This window comes from Apteryx mantelli, chromosome Z, assembly GCF_036417845.1.
Source record: "Apteryx mantelli isolate bAptMan1 chromosome Z, bAptMan1.hap1, whole genome shotgun sequence".
NCBI lineage: Eukaryota > Metazoa > Chordata > Aves > Apterygiformes > Apterygidae > Apteryx > Apteryx mantelli.
The window spans coordinates 54,566,595-54,593,559 of NC_090020.1; the positions used below are offsets into that span (position 1 = coordinate 54,566,595).

At 35.9% G+C, this 26,965-nt stretch overlaps 1 long non-coding RNA gene across 1 annotated transcript in view; it reads left to right on the forward strand.

Moving 5' to 3' along the window:
* LOC136995413 (uncharacterized) overlaps positions 1–26,965 on the forward strand; it is a 116,055-nt gene that overhangs the window by 44,265 nt on the left and 44,825 nt on the right. Inside the window, exon 3 of the long non-coding RNA XR_010887007.1 lies at positions 2,594–2,700. This is a non-coding gene — a long non-coding RNA (uncharacterized lncRNA). The remainder of the gene's footprint in view (positions 1–2,593; positions 2,701–26,965) is intronic.

Sequence of the window (26,965 nt, forward strand, 5' to 3'; positions counted from 1 at the left end):
GTAGGAAACTTTAATACATAGGTGAATTAATATGGTGAAGGATTAGCAGCTCTTTAAGGTGCAATACTGTTTTGGGGCATGATTCATTTTTTAAGGGGGGGAAAAAAAGCTAACCATGAGTATGTTTTAAAAATGGTTGCCAAAGCACTGGTGAGGAATATTTTTGGCAAGAGTATACTTTTATACTTTATAGACTTACATACTTAATTTCAGAGAATGGCTATATCTGGAGGATATAGACAGTGGATGTCTTTGCCTGTACTACACTTGCATACCTTTGAAATGCAAAAAAAGATGTTTTATAGAGCTTTGTTGAATGTCTAGAAGATTTAAATGGTACTGTCTTGAAGGTACAAATGGTGAATGTCTTTGAGTCTTTCTTTTTTCAGCTTGAGACATTCTGAGCTTTGTCACAGCTTTAGAATGGTTGCATGTGCTAACTGCAATCATATAATAATTCAGCACTGCTTGTACCAAAACATATTTTGTACCCAGTTATACAAAGCATGTAATTATTATGTTAGGACAATATTCAAGTGCAATGTTCTGTCATGATAATTTTGTCTAATGAATGCTGAAAAAGATGTATTCTTCTACATTACTTAGATTAATCCAAACTCTAGAAAGAAAATTTCTCAACCTTGAGTTTTCCTCCATGTTTACATCTTTGTAGTGTGTTCTTTTTTCTGCTCAACTCTGGGCCACAATTAAAGGTCACTTTTTGATTTTGTGTGTTGTGATTTAGTATATGTGAATGGAGCTAATCTAAGTAACTTCAGCAGTTAGAAGAAACTGCCCTCAGAAAGGGGAAAATTAAAAATACAGGAGAACCCTTCTGCATCTATAAAGGAGGGAAGAACAATCTGTTCTACATGAATATGCAATTCCATGCTTTTTTGTGCTAAAAATACAACAATGAACAAAAAGTGTCAGTTGCTTTCCTGTATAAAGTTGTTCACTCATAAACCCATTTCGAGTATGCAAATAAGTATAGGTATTAATTGTACTAAGCTCTCCTATCCTATGTCATCTTTTTAGTTTGCTCCTCAAAGTGTGTGGGAGTGTTGCCTTTTTTTTTTTCTTTTTTTTGTAAAGGCAAGTATCTTTCTTTTTTTTCCCTAATGAGAAAATTGGGGCATGTGATTTCCCCCCCCTCTGCCCAAGGTCACAGAAACCCAAAACCCAAGATCCTATACCCAGAATTTGAGTAGAAGAGTAGAGTATAGCTACTAGATTTCACAGCTTGCTGTATAAAAGACTTGCATCATACATATGTATTTTGTGTTGAAACACCAAAGTTATTTTGCAGGTGAATTTCAGTAGTCTACTTCTTTCTTTTATTTACTTGGTATGCTTTGAAGTATGGCTTTGATGTGATTCTACCACATGTATGCGGTATGGACACAATCAGATTTTTGAAGAAGTTTTGGTGCCAACAGACAGACAAACTGTTGTAATTTTAGTGACTACCTACCTGGCCTAAGGTCTCCATCCTTTTTTCACAGTTCTGCATGGGCTGTCAACAAGACTACTACTATTTTAGCTTTAGTGCTAATGAAAGACAAATCTTTTGTGAATCTTTGGATACTTACCCTGGTGAGGCTAGTGGCTTAAGTTACTAAGTCCTTGTTGTCTGAAAGTGCAGAACTCAAATCCAAGTCTGTCACCATCCTATGTATGAAATTCTCTGACAGTAGAGCAATTTCAGAGCAGAATCAGGGTGAAAAACAACACATGGGCACTGTAAATGGTTAAGAAAGTTTGAGCTCAAATACAAACTCAATGCTCAAGTTAACATGACAGTTTCAGTGTAGCCAAAATATTTAGGTTTCTTGTATCCATGCATTTGAAAAATGGATTATTCTAGTCTCTTAGGTTAGATATTAGGTAGTTTGGAGCTCCAACTGGTAAAATGGTAACAAGCACTGTTTTAAAACAAAACAAAACAAAACCCTAAGCTAAACAGATACTTTTTACTCCTGCAAAATTCTCTTACAAATTACTCAAGCTCTAATCTGATTTTTTGCCAAACAGATTTTTTTTTGAAAGAGATTTCTTGCATGAATCTCCATTAATACCAACACAGAATCACAGAATGCCTTAAAAACAGTATACATACATTAAAGTAATAAGCCTCACAATCAGTCACTGTGGCAAAGAGTAAATTATCTTTATTATCCCCATTTCACAGGAATATACACTGAGGTAAAAGAGTTTATCAGAGGTCAAGCACAAGATATTATCAGAACTAGGGTTAAAACTAAGGGGTTTCCAGTGCTGTTCATATACTTAGGCCACTTGATATTGCTACTTCATTTGTCCTTTTACTCGAATATAAATGAATTTGTTATGACAAGAATGTTAAAGAGCAAAATATCTGAAACATTAATGTGTAATTATTTTTGTGTCCTACTGTCTATGAAATGAATGATTCATTTTCTCTTGGTAGATAAGCACACATCTGCATTAGTGTATTGCACATAGAATGAGAGAGAGAAGATTTTGTCCTTTAAAGTTATATTTAAACTAGAAAAATGAGCACGCTTTACAACAAACATCTTTGTCTAATGCACTTAATAATTCTATGTTTCAGAGCAGTATGCGGCTAGTAACTTATTTTCTTGAGGAGAATGCCTGAGATATCTGTTTGGAATTATTCCTGGAATTAGACCAGCATGAGGTCTCCTCTGCCAATCTAAGGTAATACTGCTGAAAGGCAAGAAATACAAAGTGATGTATGTCCAGCTGGCTGTATGTTGACAATGTCAAGCCTGGCAAAAGTTCTATATGCCTGAAGCCAAAAAAAGCCAGGAGAATGGGTAAACCTGGGGACATCATCACTCTATGAGGCACAGTAAACATAAATTCCTTTCTGAGGGATATTTAGTCAATGGAACCAAAAGTTTCTCTAGGTGATGGACAGGTTTAACTAACAATAATAATGCAGGCTTCTGTCAGAGTGAAGCACCTTCTTGAAGTTGCTGTGAAGATTAACTAAGAAGTTATTTACCTAACAACACACAGAATAATGGCAAATACAATAGCATTGTTACTTCCAGTTAATTTGTAGAGCCCTTACAACCCTCAGAGATCCCATTAAAAGAAAAACAGACAATTTTAAATGAGAATGCGGACAGTTAAGCATACACAGTCTGATACTGCAAGGACCTAAGCTTTCTGTTAGAGAAAATGATTGGATTCTGCTTTCCCTTAACCTGGTGTACATCAGAAGAGGTTTCAGTTGCAGTCATTTTATACTAGGGTAAGCCTGATATAAAATGAGGGCAGAATCAGCCCTACTGGGACTTATACACATAAGTAAGGCAAGTATGATTTGGCAACGATATGCATGGAAACTAATTTGATTGCTTTAAAATGTTCTTTTGAGATGTTTTCTTTAAACAATTGTAGCTATAAAGCAGCAGCATATACACTGAGGTCTGAAGTATATGTCTCATTCTGCTTCCTTGAGGTTACATAAATTATGTATACCCTCTTCACTTTGGATAACAGTCTGGTTGTGAAAAGATATTAATTATTATGTAATAACTTGCACTAATTGTTTCTCCCTTTAGAGTATTTAAAAAATTGGTTGTGTTGACAATAGTAAAGGATAATGAATGGTTGTTAAGATGTCTGTAGTGCAAAATGAAATACTCACTGCTTCTGCTAGTAATTTTGGTGAGACAAAGTCACTATGATTTTAATGATATTATGGGTATGTTATGCTTTTGTTACCTTTTGGAGGGGGGTAACCCTCACATTTTTCTATCCCTTATAGAACCTGAAAAACCTCCATCAAGGCACTCAAACTGTTATCAAATAACACATTAAAATATCCTAAAACACATTACAAACAATACACAAATCTTTCATGTTCAGAAATCCTGTTTACTTCAAAGGTTTGACTTGATTTCGGTGGGAGCACTGTAAACAGAGGGCTGAAAATCTATGTTTTTAATAGTAAAGACATCCTGATTCCAAAAATGCAGACAACAAAAAATCAAACACCTTTTAAAAAAAAGCTTGAAGAAAGATGTTTTTCACAAGTTTATCAGATATTTCATTTAGCTGTCAAAAACTCATGTATATGCAAGTTAATAGAAGGTTAAATGTCCTATGTACTAGAACTCACTTGTGGGATTTATGGGTATATTAACATCTCTTAAAGACAAATGTTGCCTTAGCTTACATACACACATTTTCCAATAGCTGTCACAACTGCATGCTTGTTGCCAAGTCAAAATATGTCCCAATACATATATACAGTTATCATTGTTTAAGAGAATTATGCACATAATGATATTTATGTATATATGTATGTACATCCCCCTCTAAATTCTAGACGTCTCTAATTCTAGAAGTAAATTAAATGCTTACATTGTTTTGAGGTGCTTTCTTAAAGGACACATTATTCTGTGACACAAATGCCCTGTCAATCTCTTACTAAGAGAGTACTTCATTTAAACAATATTTTATTAAAGTGCAACAAAATATTAATCTCTTCTGTACTTTTAATTGTAGTACTGCTCTTACTCTGTGAAAATATTAATAAGATCTCAGACTGATTTTGATGCTATTATTCATCTTAGTCTTTAGTTAAATGATCTTTTATGATACATTAGTTACCATTGTTTTTAGCAGGTATCTAGAACATGGTAAAATGAAGTATCCTACAAAAATTTAGCTCCTTGGAGAGTAGTGTATACCTTCACTTAAGTACTGAGTACATACAGGAATGTAGATTACCTTACAGAGCTATACCACTGCTCCTCAGGAGAGATTTGATGAAGTTTCATCTAAACACCAATGCAGCCCTATCTTAACTCTTGGGGATACAATAAGGATCAACAAGCTATTCAACAGCGTCCTGTTTGTCTTACCTCTGCAAAATAGTTTGAATAGGACAAATTTGGTGCTCAGTTCAGCTGGGCTGACGTGGATCAATAAGATGGCTGGATATGTTGTGATATTTCTTCATCTTCTGAAGAAGTGTGATAACATTAGCATAGAGATTTTTGATAAAATACCTGGAGGTATTTTATCTGCTGCTGCTGTTCCTTCTAACTCTTTTTCTCTTGGGTCTAATGAATCTTGAATATTTCTTTGCAAACTGGGACATCTTAAACAGTAGTGAAGAGTTGCCCTCACCCAAGAACAGCCCATTCCTTGTATGTGGGGCAAGTTCTGACTTTCTCTACAGAAGTAAGACCTAGAAGCAGCCAATAACATGGACAGGTGCAAGGACCTGCATGGAATTTAGGCTGGCTGAATCCAGGCCAATTTTAATCTATGTAACTCACTCATTCTGCTGTCTGTTCTGAGTCTGCAAAATATGTCAGTCTAGTGGTGAATTTATGATATAGGCACATGAATGGAGAGCAACTGCACTCATCCCAGATAAGGCTACTTCCTCGAAAAGTAAGAGGCCTCAGCAAAGTTCTGACCTCTCTGGAGGTTACGCAAGCAGAATCTTCCACTCTCCAAGCTGACAGATACAATCTACCACTGACTGCTTTTAACCTTCTTTATGAAACAAAATGGCCCTGTAATGAAATGACCTCTGCTGTTTTGAAAAGGATGGATTCTTAGTAACTAAGGTGAAAGCAAATGGTAAAATAAATATCAGCTGTAACCCAAAATCACTTATGTAGTTTCACATCAAAAACACTTTTGAATTTTAATTAATTAGTTTTAATCAGTTATAACTGATGTAATAATTCTTCTAAGGTCTACATGTTACTTGAACAGGAACTTCTTTTGTCATCATTTTACAGAAATAATGCAGTATACATTTAAATATATATGGCTGGCATAAAAAGAATAACAAGCCCTTCTCCTTGCATGAAGACCTCAGAAAATTGTAGGTTTGGAAGTTTTGTAGTAAGTGAGTATACTAAAAGTTTCATTAAAAGAGAGTTCCGCATGGTCAAGCTTTTAAAAGTTTGAAAATACAAGAATTAAAGTTTCCTTTGTAACCATTACGATACTGTCTTTGATTACACACTGTTTTTCTCACATGTTCAATCAGCGGAGTTTAAAGGTAAGATCTTCAAAGCTATAGCCCAGGTTTCTTTCATTTGAGTGAATGGAGTAACCAATAACTGAGGTCAGATACTTTTATGTATGTGGGCAGCTTTCAGAGAAAGATACAACACATACTTTGCCCCTGAGTAACACAACAGAGATAGCAGTGAAATACAGGGTATTGCTAGGCTCTATCACTAGTGCTGGGAGTAATGCATGCTCTAGCAGCAGTAACAAACACCCCAAGGAAGAACATAGATTTGGCACAACCAGCATGAAATCCATTGTGACTGAGATCTAGATTCTATTTGTAGCTCTACAGAAAGTAAACTTGTGTAACCCTAGGTTATTTTATTTGTAAAGTGTTAGTTGTTTGCTACCTGGGAAAGGAGTACCAAGCTCTACTGAGAAATAAGGTATATAAACTAAGCATAAGTCTGCTGAGCACAATGGAAAAGAAATCAGAATAGAGCTTTTGTTTCCCGAATCCCACCTAAGTGTGCTTTCCTTCCATAAATTAACTTTTTACATTTTTGTGTTGTTTTTTCTTTTTTTTCTATTAGTGCTATAAATATATATATGTGTGTGTGTGTATATGTATATAAATAAATACAGAAGACAGAAAAATTTTAAGTAAGCAAGAATAGCCTTTGAGAGGTCTGTCTTAAGACTGCAAGACTGGATTTCAGAGAAGCTGTTTTCAGTATTAGCTCAGTCTCTGTACTCAAATATATTTATTAAAAAGCTAAAAATGTTGTTTTGCTTAGGTATCCTGTTCAAGATATTATGTAAAACTAATGTACTAGGGAAGCTATTGACTGATGTTTACTAATTCCAAATCCTGTTAGCATCCAGTGTATCGTGGCACCATGTTTCTTGTTGATAGCTCAGCCACCATCAACTTGAACTTCTGAAAAATGACAGTGTAACTATTAAGAGCCAGGTTTGAATCCAGGCTAATACCAGGCTACTATTTATGCATCACTAGAGAGAAACGGCAGCATTTTTTGGATAAAAATACCTGCATTTAGAAAAATTTCAGCATCCACTTACATAAATACAGTATCATTTGCATTTATACCATATTTTTTCTAATACATTGTGGGAGTACAAATTTAATTTTTGCAAATTTCAGAAGCAGTGAAAATCCACTTATATGGTTTTAACAATAGCATGTAAAAATGTATGCATCTGGATGAATATTTGCACATGTATAAATAAGGGTTAAATTTTGACAACTAGAACTTCAGTATTGCTTCCACCCACTATCACCAACAACATAAGGGAGGATGACAATAACTGCAAGGCAGAGTCTCTCAATACTAGAAGCACTGATTCTGGAGTAAGTCGTTCAGTCCAAGAAAAGCATCGACCTGATGTGAAAACCAAACAAAACCCAATCAAATTTATCTCACCGATTACAAACAGTGGTAACCTTCAGAGATAACTTCCAAGTGCCTAAAGCTGTTCACCTACTTTTTGCATTAGAGGCTGGTGAATACCTTGCTTCTCTTTAAAGGAATGTTCGTTCATATTTTTAAGTGATTTTGTGTAATTTGCTCTGCTCGTCTGTTTATGAATATTGTAAGAAAGTAGTTTACTGAAAGAAACAGCAAATTTTAAACAAATACTACCAAATACTCATGGAAAGAAAACTTTTCATTCATACTCATAAACATTACTGTTAAAAACTACATTCCAATAGTAGTATTAGTTCAGTCAGAGGCAAGAAACATACCATATTGCTTACATATCCAAATAAGGCTATAGATTAATAATTATTTTAGCAGTAATTATTACAGTTACTTATCAAATAACTATAGATCAATAAAGATTACTTAAGACAATTTGCAGAGATGTTTACATATATTTATATTATTTTATTATTTCTTTTTAATACTCAGCTCTATACTATACCCTTGTAGTCTGGCCATATAACCTATACTAACTTCTCTAGCTAAGTCACCTACAAATCCCTACAAGAAAAGATGACAATCTTGGGCACAACCCTTTAGCTGTTATAGCTATAATTCCCAGTATTTTTGTAGTAGCAGCACACAATTTGTTAAGCATTGTACATAGGTCTAATATTTCCTGAACTGGTGAAGCCCCAAGCAGATGTTTTGTTACAGATGATATACTTTCCTCTGCTCCTGTATTCCCACAATTGACACTCTTGTAGGAAGCTCTTTGTAACTGCATACCTACTGCAAGGGGCAATTGCGTTCTGTATCTCATAAGTTTATGGTGTGAACGGGTAGAGGAAGGTAAGGTGTGTGAATGGGTTACCTTTAGGCCTGTTTTTCTCATCTCTGGTTTATTTTCAAAATCATCAGCTTGGAAGAATGTGATGACTCACAGCCACATTTCCTTTAAAATTCTTCCTCAGCTGACTGACTTCTGTCATTTTCATAATAATCTACTGAGAGAAAGCACACTTTCGATATCATTCCCAAGAGCTTGGTCCTCCTAAATTTGCAAACGTGCAATCCTGGATAGTGCATTTGTGTGAAACACTACAACATCCAAAAGGTTCTATAAAAGTTAAATGTTTTACTATGGAATATGAGTTGATCTTTGAAATTCTGAAGCATGACTTTTTCAACAATTTGAAGTAGTATGTTTACTGGTGGAAAGCTCATATTACTGAAAACCTCAGCCCTCCAGAGGCTGAGAGTTATGCCAAGCCACCTCTAGCCATGTGGATTTACAGAGTTGCTGAAAAAAAGCTTTTCCAGAATAAGTCAGCTGAGGATATGGTCCATGTATCCCTAACTGGAAGAAGCTGAACAGGAAAAATACTACTATATTTAAATTATTACAGGCTAGGTTCTGCTCTTAGTTATTTACATATTCACTGATCTGCTGACTTTTTCTGATTTTTTTTTTTTTAAATCTGAATAAGGCACAAATTGTGACTATAATACTCCATCTTGATCTTGTTTTCCTTACGTAGGAAAAGTTTCTGGGGTGGGATCTAGAAGGGCTTTTTAGGCACCTCAGACTAAAGCTTTGTAACATGCAAAAAGGTGTTTTCTTGTAGGATGATAAAAGTGCCTAGACTTCCTAGAGAGACAACAGAGAGAAACAGGTGATTCTGAAAGTCACCTCTGAGCTCCCACCTGTGCTTGGCAAGGACTCATTTGAGGTAACCAACAGGAACTCCTGTGTTCAGGAGAGATGGGCTCTCTCTCAGTTCCCTGTTCAATGGGGAGTTGTCTGTGGATTGCCATTCTGACAATCACACATAGAGCAAAAAAGAATTACTGTTAAGAAACTAGCATAATAATATGCATGCCAAGGCAAGACTTTAGGCCTAAATTTTCTAAACATCATTTATACCCTGTATGAAACTATAGTCACAAAGAACAAGATTCTGGTCCCAGCCGGACTACACATGGGGGATTGGTGCAGATGTATAGAGCTCACTGAAGGTTCAATAGTTTCATTCTTGTTTTGAAGCCTCTGAGCCCCAAAGTGCATGTTCCTAGATTGTATGTTCCAGTTTTTCTGAACTGTGGTCCATACAAAATAAATGTTAACAGAACAAAAAGAACTGTTATACCTCACGTGTGAAAGATGATCTAATCAATCAATACAAGAAATATTTGAAACAGAGAGAATATTATGTAGCATTTAAAAGCACCACACAGTGCATTATTTTATTTAAAAATATGCATTGAATAAAGGTGTCTTTGAACCAAGTAATTGTGGCAGGTCCCAAGAAGGCACAGGCAAATTCTTACAGGCGATCCTAAGGAGGGAGATGTTTCCTCCTTTAAATTATGGAGCTATTTTATCTATGCCACATCAGATCAGTGAATTGTTCTTTTGCCAGGAGATACTCTGAAACAAGGAGATGAGGGCAGGATTGTACTTTTTAAGACTAGCATGAGATATACCCTCCTTTCAGAAGGAAAATACATGTTTGTCTTCTGGTGTCCAGGAAGGAGGTGATGATCATGGCATTGTATCATAGCCAATCAGTTTAGCACTATTAAAAATTGCTCTTCTTTAAAAAGAAGTATAATGACATTGTATTTATTAATTCCATATTTCCACAGGATGTTAGAAATTAAATAAATGGTTAATCTTCCATGTAGGAATCCAAAAGAAGTGAAGGTACTTAGATGCAAGATAAAGCTCAAGGAGCCAAATTCTTCCTTCCTTTTACATCCTAAAATTCTTCTGAAATCAAAGAAAATGCTTTTATTATGTGAAATTGTGCTTCTGTCACTTGGGCCACGTTGTATTCCTAGTGCAGTCAGTAGCAGTTTATCATCTCCTTTTGAGAGGGCTACATTAAACTTTCTGTCACCTACTGTTGGATAGAAGAAACCAAGGACCTGATTCTGAAACCTTCCCTCCGGTTAGTGGATCCACTGAAATCGGTGGTTAAGACTGGATGAGTCAGCCCCAAATTTCTATAACATCAAAATATACTCAGTATAGTATAAGAATAACATGCAATTAATAATACACTTGGAGGACACAGTGTCTTTGTTTTAAGATCCAAGGAAAGCAGGAACCCTTGAAATTGAAGGTTAGCTGTCCATATTGAACCTTATATGTGCTATTCAAAAATATAATTTATAATATCACTTTATCAAGATCCATAGAGATGGGTATATGGCAAATATATCACTTGTAAATATAATAGTACATCTTACCTGTTACTTACCACTAGTACATTGCCTTAAACAAGTATCAAGAAAAAAATTCAATTTATAATTAAAACTAAAGGTTTTTGAAGGTGGTTTAGATATTGGCTTTTCATTTTCTTAAATAATTGTAAACCTGTTATTATTTTATAAGCAAGAACATGCATCTGATTTAAGGTTGAATTATCTTGATAAATTCTATGCAAGCGTCGGATGGCTGGAACAATTCTGAAGATGAGGAAAAAAATTATCTCTGTCTTTAGGTTTTGCTTTGTCACTGTGCTGCATTCTCTATCAGTAGAACAAAGGCTATATGCATAATGAGGCCATGCAAATGAAGCAAAATCAGCAAAAGCATACGGGGGAGGGAGCATGTAAAATATGGCCATCAGTATAATGACCAAGGAGTAGAGAATTTAAATGTTTAATGCTTGCACATTCAAGTTCATTTTTTCTGACATCTTTTTGAATGGGTCGACTAAGGCTCTTGAAAGACCAGAGTGAAAAGATTTCTGTTTTGGGCCAAAAGGATTAATAACATTATTTAACAGACTATCCAGATATACCTTTCTAGCCTACAACTGCTACCTTTATTTTTAAATAAAAAAGCATGGTAATAATTAGCGGGGATAATGGAGGAGAGGGAGAAACCCCGCTATTTGTGTTTTCAATGAGGGTTTTTTTTTCTTTCTTTTCTTTTCTTTTTTTTTTTTTTTTTTTTGCCCTGCTGCACTGTCTGGATGCCAGCTCCCCATCTCTCAGCCATGATGGAAGCTTAGAGTACAATAGAAGCACAGCAACAATATGAATTACAAATACATGTATATCTTACTGCATGGCCTTTTTTTGCCTCCCTCTTAAATGAATGTAGTCTAAAAATATCCTCCACTATAAATTGCTTTACTACTGAGGCAATGTCTTGCAAAAACACTACGCTCATTTACAAAAAACCATCCTCAAATCTCATACAGAATAATGTTAATGTGAATTGTTTTGCTTCTGTCTGTAAATTAACTATCTTTTGAAAGATATTATTCTCATTTAATAATGAGACTGTGTGCTCACATTAAGAGCCATAGTATTTTACTTTATAGTGGATTTATGAGGAGTATCTTGTTACTTCAAATAGAAAAGGGAAAAAATGTAGGTACTATACATGATAAGTATATATTGTGTTATTTTTTATTATTGTAGTCTAGTAAAACTAATTAATACTGGAAAAGTCACAAGCGAACCTCCTGAGGGGAAAAAGAAAAGAAAAAACCCACACCAAAATAATAAATGGAATACATATTTAAACAATTTTTTAATTTTAGAGCCTGATTCTGTGAATTCACCTACAAGAAACTACTCATTTGAGTAACCCATTGATATTAAGAGGTTTACTCAGGTAAGTATAGTTACTTGTGTGCAAAAATCTGCAGAATCAAGGCTGTGTCTGTAAATATTTTGAAAATAAATCACTGATGAAATAGACTATGTCCTTCTGTTTACAAGACGGAAATGTCCATTTGGCAATTGTAAAATGGGCTACTGAAAGGTTTTCCTAAAGAAGTCAAGATTAGGTAAGTATGAATGACTTCCTTTCAACTAGTTAAATCCTTTATTTAGCTGCTACCAGAAGAAAAACTAAAATGAATAACTCTTTATCACTTTAACTCTTTTGTGTAAAATTTTAACACTGCCAATGTCAGTGTGGTGCTTAATCAGCACAATTGACAAGGATTTATGAACTTTTTTGTTCTAAATGCATTTACATATACACAGGCATATATGTGTACATAAATTCATTTTATTACAGCCATTTTACACAAACTGAACCTTAAGTAGTTGAAGTACTAAAAAAGCCAATCAAAATACTCTTCATATATCCATAAGTCTGTAAACCCCTTAAAATTGTCTCTTAAAAAAAACCCAAACAGCTAAATTATGGAAATGCAGACTACATTACAGAATATTTGCCAGTTATATCTCGATTCTTATTTGAAATTCCCACAAGAATATAGGCATGCCAGTAATATAAACCATAGAAACAGGAGGAAAGTAGAACACAGGGACTTGTAAATAAATCCATGAATATCAAGAAGCAGAGATGCTAAGATTATGCATTTTACCAGTACACTTCTATGCCTGTAAACCATAAGACCAGACATTTGTGAGATGCAGTATTGCCAGCTCTGCAGAGAGGGGGAGAGAGTGAATGTGCGTGCATGCGTGTGTGTGTGTGTGTGTGTGTGTGTGTGTGCGCGTGTAAGAGAGAAGGAGGGAGGGAGGAAGGGAGAGGTGGGGGGAGAGGAAGGGAGGTGGGGACAGGCAGACACAATAAAGCATAATAGCATTCCTGCATGTCTAATAGCTTAAATATGCTATGTCTCTCTGTATCCTATTGCTATCTATATTGCAAGTAGAGTCAAAGAATCAGTTAACATTTCATCAATAGTCCGTCTTTGATTCAAGTACTTTTTACAAAAAAAAAGAGTAAAAATTGTAGCTTCAAGTAAAGGGAAAAATTGAAATGTTTGCTTTAACAATGTTTTCAAGATACAACAGTGTTTGCGTATCTCATATGTTTAACATGGTACCTGCCAATCATGCAATACCAACATTATATTATTTATATTTTAGTTATGTAGCACACCTTATTATTGGTGAATTAATATTAATAGTTCCAACTTATCTTTTAATAATAGTATATTTAAAATATTGCAATTTTAAGGGTGTAAAATAAAGCCAAGCCCGTAACCAACAACGTACTTTCATGATAGTATTTGGCTTTATGGTTATCTCGTGGAAATATACGGGTTTTTTTGTTTGTTTATCTGATGGATACCGTGGCTTTCACAAAGAATGACTGAATTGTCTTAACAAAGAAGATGAAGGCTGTATGTGTTGCTTACAATAGAATAACCACCTTCCAGATCTCTTAAATCCACAATATATGTAGTGCGGGTCCTGAGTGGCTTTTGTTTTCCGTGTCTTTTGTAAGCTTTTAGGTTTTTTTCTGCATCAAATGTCAAGTTAATTTACAGGGCGCTATTACTGATATGTTGCCTTGGTTTGTGGTTTCCGTGAAAGGCAGGAGGCAGCTGAGACCCGGGCGGCGCAGCGCGGCACAGCGCGGCGCGGCGCAACCGGGGGAGGGGAGGGGCGCGGCGCGGCGCGGCCGGGGGAGGGGGAGGGGAAGGGGAAGGGGAGAGGAGAGGAGGGGCGCGGCGCGGCCGGGGAAAGGGAAGGGGAGAGGAGAGGAGGGGCGCGGCGCGGCGCGGCCGGGGGAGGGGAAGGGGAAGGGGAAGGGGAAGGGGAAGGGGAAGGGGAAGGGGAAGGGGAAGGGGAAGGGAGGGGCGCGGCGCGACGCCCGCGCGCACCCGGGGCCGCTGCCTCCAAATTGGCTGCTGTGTGACAGCAGGCCGGGGAAGCCTCGTGCGTTCATTTGCATGCTGAAGAATATCCAGGATTAAACCAGACTGATTTTCATACAGGATTTAGGCCTGACATTTATTATTCGGTTCACAGACCTCTTGAAGGAAAGTTTGCTTTCCACTCATAGATGAAAAATCTTCTAAAATAAATAAAGGCTGGCTTAGCAGTAACAGTAAATAAATATCTTTCCGGTATTTCTTATGAATTTATCTTATATGATTACTAGACAGATGTTTGCCACCAAATTCTTATGTTTTGCTCCTTAGCAATTCAAAAGAAAAATATCTATCGCATCCAGTATGTGGCATTTGTAAATGTGTCCATTTAATTCCAGAAGTTTACTTTCCATAAATAAAATTTTACATCATGTTTTTAAAACAAAACAATCCTTTGAAAAAAACCTATAAATACATATATAAGAAAGATTTTATACCTTTCTGTCTGTGTGTAGACAGGTGCATTTTTGTACCTACTGTATGTATCAATTAGTATTTTCCAAGCAGTAAGAAAAATATGAGTAATTGTTACATGTGAGCATGCATGTAGTGAATTTATAATGTAGCACTAGTTCATTTTCGTCACGTAATAGGTTCATAAAATATTTCAGTGATGCTTAGCATTCCAGTCTTAATAGCTGGTAGCGATAAAAACTCATAACCCAATATTTTAACAAAATTTTAAATAAACCAAGCCTTCACTTGTAATGAGAGCTAGTACAATGCTTTGACTCGTCACTAATTTAAAGGAACATGTTACAATTTTTCAAGATGCTGCTCTCCAGATATCTCTTCCAATGACTTTGACTCAGGATGTCGGTACCTTCTGTGAACTGCTTAGTGTCTTGCAGGATCAGGGCCTTAATAAGCATATCCAGTTAATCATTACTTGCAAATCTCTAGTCTTTGCTGAACCACTTTTAAAACTTAGCTTAGAATGAAAACTGAAAACAGAGACAAATGCAAGCCCAGCTTAATGGCTGATTCCACAAGAATTAGAATACACTGTCATTCCAAAATATACTGAAAACACATTGGGACAAATCGCTAGCTGATGTGGAATTTCCTAGGCTATTTCATTCAGACCAGCTTGTGGCAATTTACATTAGCCAAAGAACCACATGTTTATTTTGGTCTCATATCTGTAAGGCACTGTAAAGCATCTTCAAGGGGCCAGCTCTCAGTTCACTAGTGTGAAAGAAACCACAATGAGAGATCGTGCTCAGTGGTGTTCAGGTTTGGACCCTCTATGAACACAGAGCTGAACAGGATAAATCTTAGTCATTCCTTCTGTGACTGCTGAATGCTAAATACGTATTCAAAGTAAACAGAGAAACTTCTTGCCTTTATCTATTTGGATATCCGTGTTTTCTGAAAAAACATGTGAAGACATCCATTTGATCTTCATGGACGTTCTGACAGATTATAAATTTTGTCATTTAAAAATATAATACTTGGGAGCCATATTGTTTTGTTCAGATTAGATGCACAAGCATCCACCCATGTGTACACCCATGCATTTAGGTACGTACAATATTTTTACTCCTTCATAAGCAATAACACAGATGTAAGTTATTTTTGTAGTGTCACAGTCAAGTTTGTACCGTATGTGTATACTAGTCACTTGAAACAAATAAATGTAAAATGCTAGATTTAATGCTCCTATGTTACACAAAGTGAAGGCTTCCCATATATTCCATTGTTTCATTACCTTCTGGATAATTTCCACAATAAAATTCGAGCTCTCATACAATAATGAAGCTCACTTTTAGTGAGCCTATCTTCCACTACATTGTTACACATGAAGGACAGGATTGGGCTTATATCCATTAGAAAAATTCTGTAGAATATATCTGTAAAAGGATGATGAATACAACAAAAAATATGGCTTTTTTTGGTAAGTGCAAATGCTATTTATGCATTTATGACATAATGAACAGCTAATAAGTTCTACTAAGAACATATACAATTAAAATTAGAGCATTGTTTTTTCTTTAATTTGGCTTGCAACATTTTATCTGTTTAGATATATAACCATAGAACAAATTCTTTTAAGACTGAAGGATTTATACAGCATTGATATTGTATGTTTTCTTTTGTGAATATTTTAAGGCATGTGCCAGCCCAAATAATATATATTTCTTGCAAATTAATTAACTCTATAACAGTATCCAGTAATATTGTATTTGCAGTGTAGCAGGCAATTTTACAAGTTTTTCTGTGAAAAGCTAGACTTCTCAGGTTTTTTGTTGTATACTTATGTATGGTGAATATCCATAGATATTTTGAGGCCTTACAGTGCATTATTCCTTCATCTGCAAGTAACTTTTCTGTTTTCTAATGAAATCATGTCATGAATTTGAGGATCTAGCTGATGTGCTAGCCACTTAAAATATACAGAACAAAGATTATAGTTAGTAATTATTAAAAATAGGAAACTTTTAGGCTAGGTCCCAATTAATTTCTTTAATAAAAATCATATCCAAACCTCTAGGAGGTTGCAACAGATCTTGAATGTAATTCCAATATGCCACAGTTACCAGCAGATAATCTAATGCCATTGTTTCAAAAGTCTGCACTTAAAATAAAAATGAGAGGAGAAGCTTGCTTAATCGTTCTATCAGGTGGGTGATCAGGTTAGTGGAGTAATTAGACAGACCAAACTCATTTTCAGAAACCAGTCCAATATAAGAGACATTTTACTCTCCATTCTTATCTCTAGGTAATGTAATAATAACACATAAAACACGTAAAACATCTACAGAAAGCCTTTTATTCATTTCATGTAAATAATTGGTCTTAAGGTAAGACAAGCTATCTTACATGCATGCACCCATACCACATGTATATAAAAAGCCTGAATCTTTAAAAAGTCGTATGCTAGTAAAGTATTTGATTTTTAAAATATAATATTCAAATTCCTACCAGTTCACACTGCTCCCAGGAGAGACCAAGGAAATATTAAAAATACTATAGAAACAAAAAGGATAAGATATTTGTCACTCTCGTTTAAATTGATGTATGCTGCTGTCCTATAAACGTCACATCGGATAACCCTGAAAAATTACCATGAATCTCCATAATTACGCATATTCATGATGGTGTTTTGCATAGTGGTAGCAGCAGACTGCATGGGGGCATTTGAAGGGAGGAGGGTGAGGAAAGACCGAATGATTTGACAGACTAAAATTATTACCAGCATCCTCGAAATAGACTCAGCAACAGTTCCATTTTGCTTGGTTTACAAAAACAAAACAAAGTCCCTAGCAGTATTCTTGTGATGCTTACAATTCATTAGTATTTTTGTGCTATATATTTAGCCATAAAAATTTAACAAGGATAAATTGCTGAGAAATGCCAGTGCTAATTAGAAGGTTCTTTTTATTACTGACAATTGTAAAGAAACCCCGGGAATGAGAAATCAGAGGAGTATTTTTCAAAATCGCCTTTTTTTGTTGCATTTCCAGCATCAGACCAGGGCACAAATTTCTAATTTGTTCCCATGGTATAGACGAGCCGAGTGCGAATTAAGGTGCATTGTTGTTTCTGCGCCAAATGTGAGGCCTAAGCAATATTCAGTAAACTGTTAAAAGACTATGAGAGATAGAAAGGTTGTCCTGTGCCTAGCTCAATAGCTTTTTGTGCCCAAGCGGAGAGCAGAGTTAATCAGAGGCTCTAGAAGTAATTATCGCCAGAGCTGGGGCAGTACAGATGCTTGGGTAAACAGCGATTGTTCTTGCCACAAGTTTGCGCCTAGAAACAACAATACTGGCATTGTCCCGCACTTCTCATTAGGGGGATTCGGGGATGGAGCTGAGCACGCCGAGGCGGCTGGGAAACTGACAGGCAAACTGTGCTCTGAACGGATCTCGCGTGATCCCACTACAGCAGGCTCTGGCTTTTGGCATCAGCAGTGCCAGCTGCATTGGGAGAAGCCAAGCCTGTCATACCATCTTCTCATCAAATCCTCAGTACGGAGGCAAAAGCATAGTTAGAGCTTAATGAAGAAACGAATACAAAAGAGAAGATTAGGACTTGTTAACACTTGCATTCATTTGTCCCTATAAAACCTGCAACAGAGGGGCAGCTCTACAGGATTTTTTTAAGGAGGAGAGAGCTACATTGATGAGGTGTTGCTTTTATAATTTTTTTTATAGATCTTGCCATGACCACATAACTATAACCCAGCAAATTATTTTGTCAAAAATTCCATTTGTAATAGTTCTGTCAATGACAACTGTCAGAGTCCATAAACATATACTTAAAAAATGTTGATATTAATAATATTGTACCTCTTGCGTCTGAAGTGTTTACTTACATCCTTTACTGGTACAATTGTGGGCTTTTGGAAAATAATCGTGTGGAACTTTATGTATTGTTATTAAAGTCAATCTGTTCTTCAGGACGAACGTTGACATTTGATGGCTCTAAATTACTCAAAGATCAGGCTATGAGCTCTTCTCCCTGAATAATACTTTCCTTCATGAGTAGCTCCATTGATTTCAGCAGTACTTCTTGTGGGGTAAAATGCTACTCACTGGGAGATCACAAGCTGGTCCTCTAATTCTATTTTACCCTTGTGGATTTAAAACAAGATGCCCTTAATCAGGGTCCAAACCTAAAAACCTTTTGCATATCAAATTTCTGTTGAAGCCAATGGGAATTTTGTGACTGGAGGGTTTGAAGAATTAAGGCCCCAGTCTTGAAGCCTGTGAACTCCACTATCTGCAGTGGAAGGCTAGCCTGAGCAGGGGCATTAGAAGATGAAAATCTGTATAAAGTAGCTTGTAGAACTATGTCTGCAGTAAGGACTCAGGATTTAGCCCTGCATTAAGCATGTTTAATATAAGGACACACTGAAACATGTGTCAGCTTAGGTGTTTGAGTGTGTATCACTGAAACAATGAATCAGGGAAAAATACACATGAAACACACAAAAGTATTTTTGTTAAATTTATATTGATAGATAATTTGGAGGCTTGAGATTATTTAAATGCTTACATTCATAAATCTATGTATGTGCATACTTAGATGTAGATATAGATAGATGCATGTGTACATAAAAATATTTCTATTTAAATGTCAGGGCATTTTATATGTTTCATAGCTGAGTACACTTGAAAAAAGAAGTCGAACATTGGAAACAATTCTCAAGTGTTTCTTGCACAAACACATGTACATATTTACCAGAAAGTGGCCAGGAAGTTTGACAGGCATAGTGCTACAATTATTTTCATTGTTATAAGTAATCATTCATCTGTAGAAAGGTGTGTTGTATGTAGACCTAATGTGAAGCTTGTCTTTGTTTATGCTACATTTAGCTATCTATCAACCATAGGATACCGGTAGAGTATATTTTAAATGTTAATATTCTAAAGAAAACAAAAGAACCGTAATTGAATAATCTGTTTACCATGCTGCAAAGTGTGTGTGGAATCTGTACAAGAAAGAGCCATAATAAATCTGTATCTTTAAAACCTTAGATGCATGTTTAATGAAGGTAGCCTACTGATAGAAGACAATGATGCAGAAGAATGTACACAGTATTTTGTGCAGAGAAATATCTGATTTTTAAACAGGAATTTTGCAGAAATTTTTATATTTTCTGCTTTGGCCTGCCAAATTTTGTGCAAAGACAACAAAAAGCATGCAGCTTTTTCCAAGTGTATTCTGCTATAGAAACAAAATGCACAAACATTTAAAGTATATAATAATATATAGTTTTATGAATTCTAGCATGTAAAAAATGCAAAGTCCCTAACAGGCTAAAATACTGTTTTCATCTTGGATTTCAGTATATTTATTTCCATATACTGACTGACTCCTGCTTAGGTGGCCAGAAGAGTAAAAAGTGCTTATAATGCATTTGAATTGCAAAAATAAAACCTATTTCACAAGGACTCCACCCCCTGGGATCTCAATGAATGTATGCTTTATTTTATTTTTCCAGTGTTTAGTATCATTATCAGACATCATTACTATTATTTTATGTTATTTCACAAAAATTAAAAATTAGCTTTCTCTTACAAGGAAGAGTGTTATCTTTTCAACACATAACGACCTTTCATGTTTTTTACGATTTAAGGCCTGTCTAAATTAAGTGTCTTTATTTGTGAAATACTTTCACAGATTCAGAGACACTTTAGGCAAGGAAAGCTTACCTTTAGTAATTATTCCTATGATGTTATTTGGTGCTGTATTTACTAGTGAGGAGCTCACTGTTGTGATCGCAGAAGCTATTTTTGTGAAGCTGCTTATACAGTAACAAAAACATACATGATTTTGTTGTTGTTGTTGTTGTTGTTAAATTAAACAGCAGCCCTCTAGTTGTTTTCAAGGAAGAGCAGCAAAGTTAAATGATGTCTCTAAGAGTCAGTATTGCTGTACAGTAGCATGAAGGCCAATATTAGTGCAGTTTGCAAATACAGTGAGATCATACTTTTCTTTACACAAATAACTGTGCTTTGTAATAACAGAATCTAAGTATGTTATCAATTACAGAATAGTTAAATATATTGTTAGAACTATAGCTAACATAATCATGTATACATGAGAATTATGCAAAGTACAGCTGCATTGTTTCATGGGTGATTATTTGTCTCTTAAAGAGATTCTGGTTATATATACAGTTATAAAACAGATAAAACCAGCACCTGAAAGCACTATTTAACAGATGCTAACTATTTTAGATAATATGTTATGAGATCATGCCATACATAAAATCATAGAAATTAAATATCCTGTTGGTGCCTGTAGCTAGTGCCATCATCTGTGTATGTCGTATATTTAGATACATGATTATTAGTGACAGATCTATAGAGAGAATCTTAAGACCGAGTAACCACTTTTTGAAAACTCTGTTGCTGGCCAGTCAGTAGTACTGCAACCTTCAAATTCCAGAGAGAGAATTAGCCCAAATTATTTGGTGTTTTATGCTTTAAATAGTTTTTGACAAAAATTAGATTGAATATGCAAAGTCCTTTGAGGAGATTATTGAAATATTTTCAAAATAAATTGTGTGATAATGTCCCCCTCTTGCTGTATTTTCTTTGGAGGCAACAAGATCTTTTCCCAACCGTTTAAAAAAATACAGAGAATGTTTTTAAAAATAGAAGGTATCTATGTGTGTGTGTATGTGTATGTGTGTGTGCATATGTGTATATATATATATACACACACACACCCACACACACATATATATATGCAGGTATCCTCAAAAAATTGTATCTGTAAGTTACATTACAGTGTTTTTCATGTATTACTATGCTGCCACTATAAAACTGAACAATACACTAGAAAATATCAAGCATAATCCAGAACAACAGACCTATTTTTACAGAGTTTAAGCAAAAATACCCACCACAACAATTTATAACAATTGTTGTGCTGTGTATAACAATTTGTGTTTTCATTTCTCCTTTACTAGAAAAGATAATAAATAAAGCGAAATAAAAAGCCACTAGGATAAAATATTACCGTGTTGTTTACAATGAATCATTTAATAAGGTTTTGATTATGGCATTTTTACTTACTTCTGTAGTACTCATGTGAATAATCTTCACCAGAACTACTTATTTAGTCAATGACACAAAAGGTGAGTGCAAATTGCAGAATTAGACTCCAGAAGGAATAATCCAAATCCTAACAAAATTACTGGAGCAATGCTGCAAGATACTGAATACTTTACTGCTAATCTAACATGAACATGAGCAGGATAAACTTAAAATGTATTCTCAAAGTTAAAAGACATACACAGGTTTAAGTACTTTGAGTGGGAGAGTAAATGAACAGAACTTTGTAGCCCTGGTTTTTGGTCTGTTTTTGAGCAATATGTTACTGGAAGTGATGAAAATGTGTTTTCCAAAATATCCAATGTTCATTGTAGCAAATTATTTTCTCCCAAGTACATACCATTTTAGAATGATCTTTTTAAACTTAAACTAGGATCAAGGGAAATCATTCAACAAAAATATAGGAGTCTGGGTTTTGTTATCAGCTCTGCCAGAGACATTGCTGTGAAATCTGGACTGCCTTTTAAGGCCAAATTCAAACTCAATAAGATTCATTTCCACTGAAATAAATGTAAAGAGTAACATTTATTGCCTTGTAAGATTGTCAAAAAGTGTTTAATTTGTTAATGTTTGTGTATTACTTTGAAAGTCTTTATGTGAGTAACGAGCATTAATACTGTTATTATCTTCATGGATTAATCTTGTGCATCTATTCATAAGGCTTCAGTAAGACTGTCTTCAGAGGCAGTGAACAAATTTTGCTCAGCATGGGAATGAAACTGTGAATTGTGGACACCAACTGTAAGATACTGAGATTCTTCAGCTTCTACCACATTGTACCTTGTGGGCACTAGCCCTTACTGTGTGCTTGTGTGGATTTGTGTGGACTGCCTGTTTGTGCATCCCAGCAACAGTTTCCTCTTCCAATCAGTGGAGAAGGCTCCATTCTGAATTAAGACACATGGCTATGCTGAATTAGATGAGATGGGATGACCATGTAGGTATGTGTAGAGCTGATGAATACTAGGCAATGACTGAGAAGATATTGTGTGCAGACTCTGAACAGAATAATACTGATACTGTCCAGAGAAGGTGTGTGTGCCAGTCCAGCCTATTGCGCAGAGTAGATGAAGCAATAGATGAAGGAGGTGAAACAGTTCCACAGCTTGTGTTGTGCTCAGGTATGTTTCATTTGCTTCTGTCCATGTCTGATGAACTCTACTCGTACCAATGCAAAGCAAGGCCAGGTGGCAAATTCCCAAAGCCTCAGTAATGTCTTTCAGTGAACAAAGATAATATTAATTAATGTCCAAAGCAAAGAAATTCTGGAATCCCTTGAAGAAATTTGAGGTTTCTGCCTGTAGGGAGTATTTTGGAAATACCTGCTCTTTAGTGTATTCTGCAGGCAAAACAATCACTCTTTATGAACTAGGAATAAAAGTCAGCCCAGTCAGGGTTGGTTTAGAAGTTTGCAGAGAGGGGAATGAAGTACTGGAAGCCACAATATCTTTATTTCTCCACCTCTCCTTCAAATTCACCACTGATACAGAAATCTGAATAGTAACATGGTCCGTTTTTAGACCTTGTGTTTTTCCAGCAGAGACTTCTATTTCCTTGTTTAACTTTCTGAAAATATCTGTGATAAATACTGAACTGTGCCATGGACATGTTGTGTCCTCACAGCTTTGCATGTATCGTTCAGCTTTCTATTAATTTCTATTAATTTTCATAAATGTAATTTACTATTTTCTATGACTTTGTTTTTTCTTCTTGCTCTCCATTGCCATGTTTTTTTGTCAATCCTGTGTACACTTTACTTTTAGAGGTGTTCCCCTCATTCCTTGCCTCTCACTTTCTTCATTTTGTCTCTCCTCCCTTCTTCTTTCCCTTCCACTGTATTTTCTCCTACAGTCCTACTATTTCAGTCTTCCTCCATCTTTCTGACTCTCTCTCATGCCCATAATCTTACTTTCCTTCCTGTTGCTTATATTACTTGTGATTTCTGCAATATCTCTTCACTTTGTTTCTCTACCGCCCCCACAGTCCTTTTCATTCTACCTGTCCGTTTGCTCCAGTCAGCCCTGCTTTGCAAGTCAGTCTTCATTGTCTTTCAGTTATGTCAACTCACACAGTCATGATCAGTGCAGTCGTTCTGCCTCTATAGCTACCTATATTCTCATCAGCTCTCTAGTGTTCATTCTGCAACTAGCATTTGCTCACTTGTATGCTGCCAGGCTTACTTCAGCTATACAGGACACAATAAGGCACTCAGTTGGGTGGTACAAATCTCTGGACTTTGAAGTCTAATTGGGAGCCACTTTTCTTTCCAAAGAAGTGCCATACACCCATGTGGCTGCTCTTTTGGGTAGGTAAGGACCAAAGAAAACTCTCTTTATGAGGAGAGCTTAGGCCACCATTCCTTTAGGTAGCCTAACATTGCACTCTTGAATCACAGGCTGCCTTACGAGAGCACAGCCTTCATGAGTTACGTGCTGCGTCTGTGTGAGAATGGAAAGAACAAACCAGCCCTGTATGCCACCCATGCAATTTGTCTGCCTTCCAACTGCCCAGTCATTGAGTCCAGGTTTGCAACAAAGCCCAACTTAAAGTTATCACCCAGATGCTTATTTTCAGCATGTAACTAAAATATTTATTGCAAAAGTAATTCTATATACATTGTTCAATATTATGAACAATTTATGTACTGTAGACTGTATTTTTTCCTTTCTACTCTGCAGCCTCACTTATTTCAAAGATTGCCATTAAAAAATACAGTTGTGCAATATTTCTCTATTAGATGTGTCATGGCCCAAATTCTATGCTGAGTTACACCACGTGCAATTATTAAATTCAATGAGTCACATTATGTGAAAGTCCTCTTCAAGGATCCCCATGCTAATGTAAGAAAACTGCATGCCCTCTTGAATGCACAAAATAGCCATGAAACAAAGGCCTCTGCACATTCCAGGTGCTGAGATGTGTTCTTCACACTGCTTTTCACATAGACACACAGAGCTCTAAGAATTAGTTTGGAGGGGTTATTTTCTTCATATTGCTGTGGATACAATGGCCAGAATGCCCCACATATGGAGTGCACTGGGGCAGTCGCTCCTACCCTAAAGCTGTCAGTGCAAAGCTTATTTACACTGTATGTGGGAAGGGTGAATCTCATCCTCAGTTACATGTGCACAGTCACATACTTCAGGGGAGAATTTGCCCCACTAAGTATCCCTAATCAAAGTGAAATATTTTGCAGCCTTATAAGGTTTTTCTAAGTAAATCTGTTATATGAGTGCATGAAAAATGCTTCTTTCTATTTTATGAAGGCTGGTATATTTTCAGACATGACCACATACATTTGTGTTAAATCAAATCTGCTAAGTGTGACTGTATGTAGGCTAACAAAAATGAATGCTCCAATTGTAGGCGTTGCAGTGACCTATTAGCCTGAATTTCATTCCTAAATCTTTCTGTGTTTAAAATTTAATTTAGCTACCTGCATGCTCTACCAATTAATTCTTATTTTATTTATCTATTTATTTCTGCAAGTATCTTCCCAATAAAAGATTAAGTGACACACTTTAATGAAGGAGGTTATTCTTAGCTTTAAGTGTCATGAGAAAGTCCCTCAAGTGGAAATTATTACTCAGAAGGCTCTCTTATGTAAGGAGGCTACTCACACATACAAGTTTTGGCAAGGATAGGCCCTCAGACTGCCATGAGAATCCTTACATGGATAAAGTTAGTGAGGTAAGTAATTGTTTGCAGGACTAAGCCCAGATACAATAACTGTGAATGTGATAGTAACAGAAGCAGTTTGCAGAGATGTCAGTTCTTGATGAATGTTGGTATATTTGGAAAAGGTACTTTACTCTCTGGCATTCATAAAATTTATATCATAACTGTATATTGTAAGTGTTAATATAAATATAAAAAAAACTTTGGATAATATATTTCTAGAGTGAACATAATTCACATAAACCTCAATGATTCAAAATAAAAAGAGATAGCATGAAGTGCCCAGAATTGTAAACAGTTAAGCACACAAAGTGCTGTTGACTTCTGTGGGACTGCTTATGTGATGAAAGTTACCTATCTTCCTAAGTGTTCACATTATTGTCTTCTAATAATGCTATCTCTCTTTCACAAAAAACACCAGTGCCCTTCAGAAAGAATAAAGATCCTGCTAAGGTATTAGAACATGTGAAGCCACTAAACAGCTCACAGTTATTTATATTATAAAGGAGAACACTTGTGCATTCCTGTTAATTGAGTGCTCTTCACTTAGGGTTAGACTGCTTAGACAACCAGCTCTGTCTAAGCAGTAATGTGTACTGACTCGTTTCAGAGAGACTTCTAGGAAGTCACAATTTTTTATTTTGCCCACCCCTTGCTCCAGAGAACAGTAATCTGCAGGTGACCTCTCCCAGTAGTAAATTATCCTTTACCCTTGCATCACTGCGCTGGCTAGAAAGCTTGAGAGTGTTGATGAGGCCTTGTTCATTCCCTGTGCATCTTCGCACACTCTGTGCCTGCTGCACCTGCTAAAGAGATGCAAGAGATTTGTGCTAGGGAGTTGAGAAGAACTCCTAACCATATGCAGTAAGCTACAGCTAACCTTCATTATTATTTTCTGGAACTTCCTACTCCTAGATAAAGCTAATTGAAATCCTTTCTTTCTCACTAGATGATAAAACAATTTACTGATTTTGCTTTATTCATTTCACTTTTATGTTAACACTGAAAGTGCAATTATTGTTGGGTAAAAATATAAAATCAAGACATTCCATTCACTAAGAAATATACTGAACAAGGAAGAAAAAATGTGAAAATGCCATAAGGTTCTCCACAGAATTTCCTTTAAAATTTTCCAGTCTAAGGAAAGGAACTGTAGCCCCATGCACAGGGAATGGGATGAGGCCTATGCATTCAGCAGATACTTCAAACGGGTGAGAGACAAAAGGTGCTGGAATAAATGCACTGACTGTAGAGTTCTGTACATGCACAATAATACAACTGCCTTAGGAGTCATGCTGGCAAAACCTCTCCCAATGCTGTGATAAACAGTGCAGAAGCCCATTTGGAAAACAGGACAGAAACTGAGCATATAAATTAATGCTGATAAATCGGCAATTCCTTGTAGAATTCTGTAGAAATCTTCAAGGAAAGTATGCTAAGGAGGCTATTGTAATATCCTAGCTTTGAATCTTTCTTGTTTCCATTTTATGGAGACCGCTTGCACGGCTTTAAAGGAATTCTTGAGGTCCAGCTTGTTACCACCCTTCTTACACTCATTTTGCTGTTTATGTAAGGCGGAAAAGTACCAGGCTAGCTTGTTACTTCATGCACT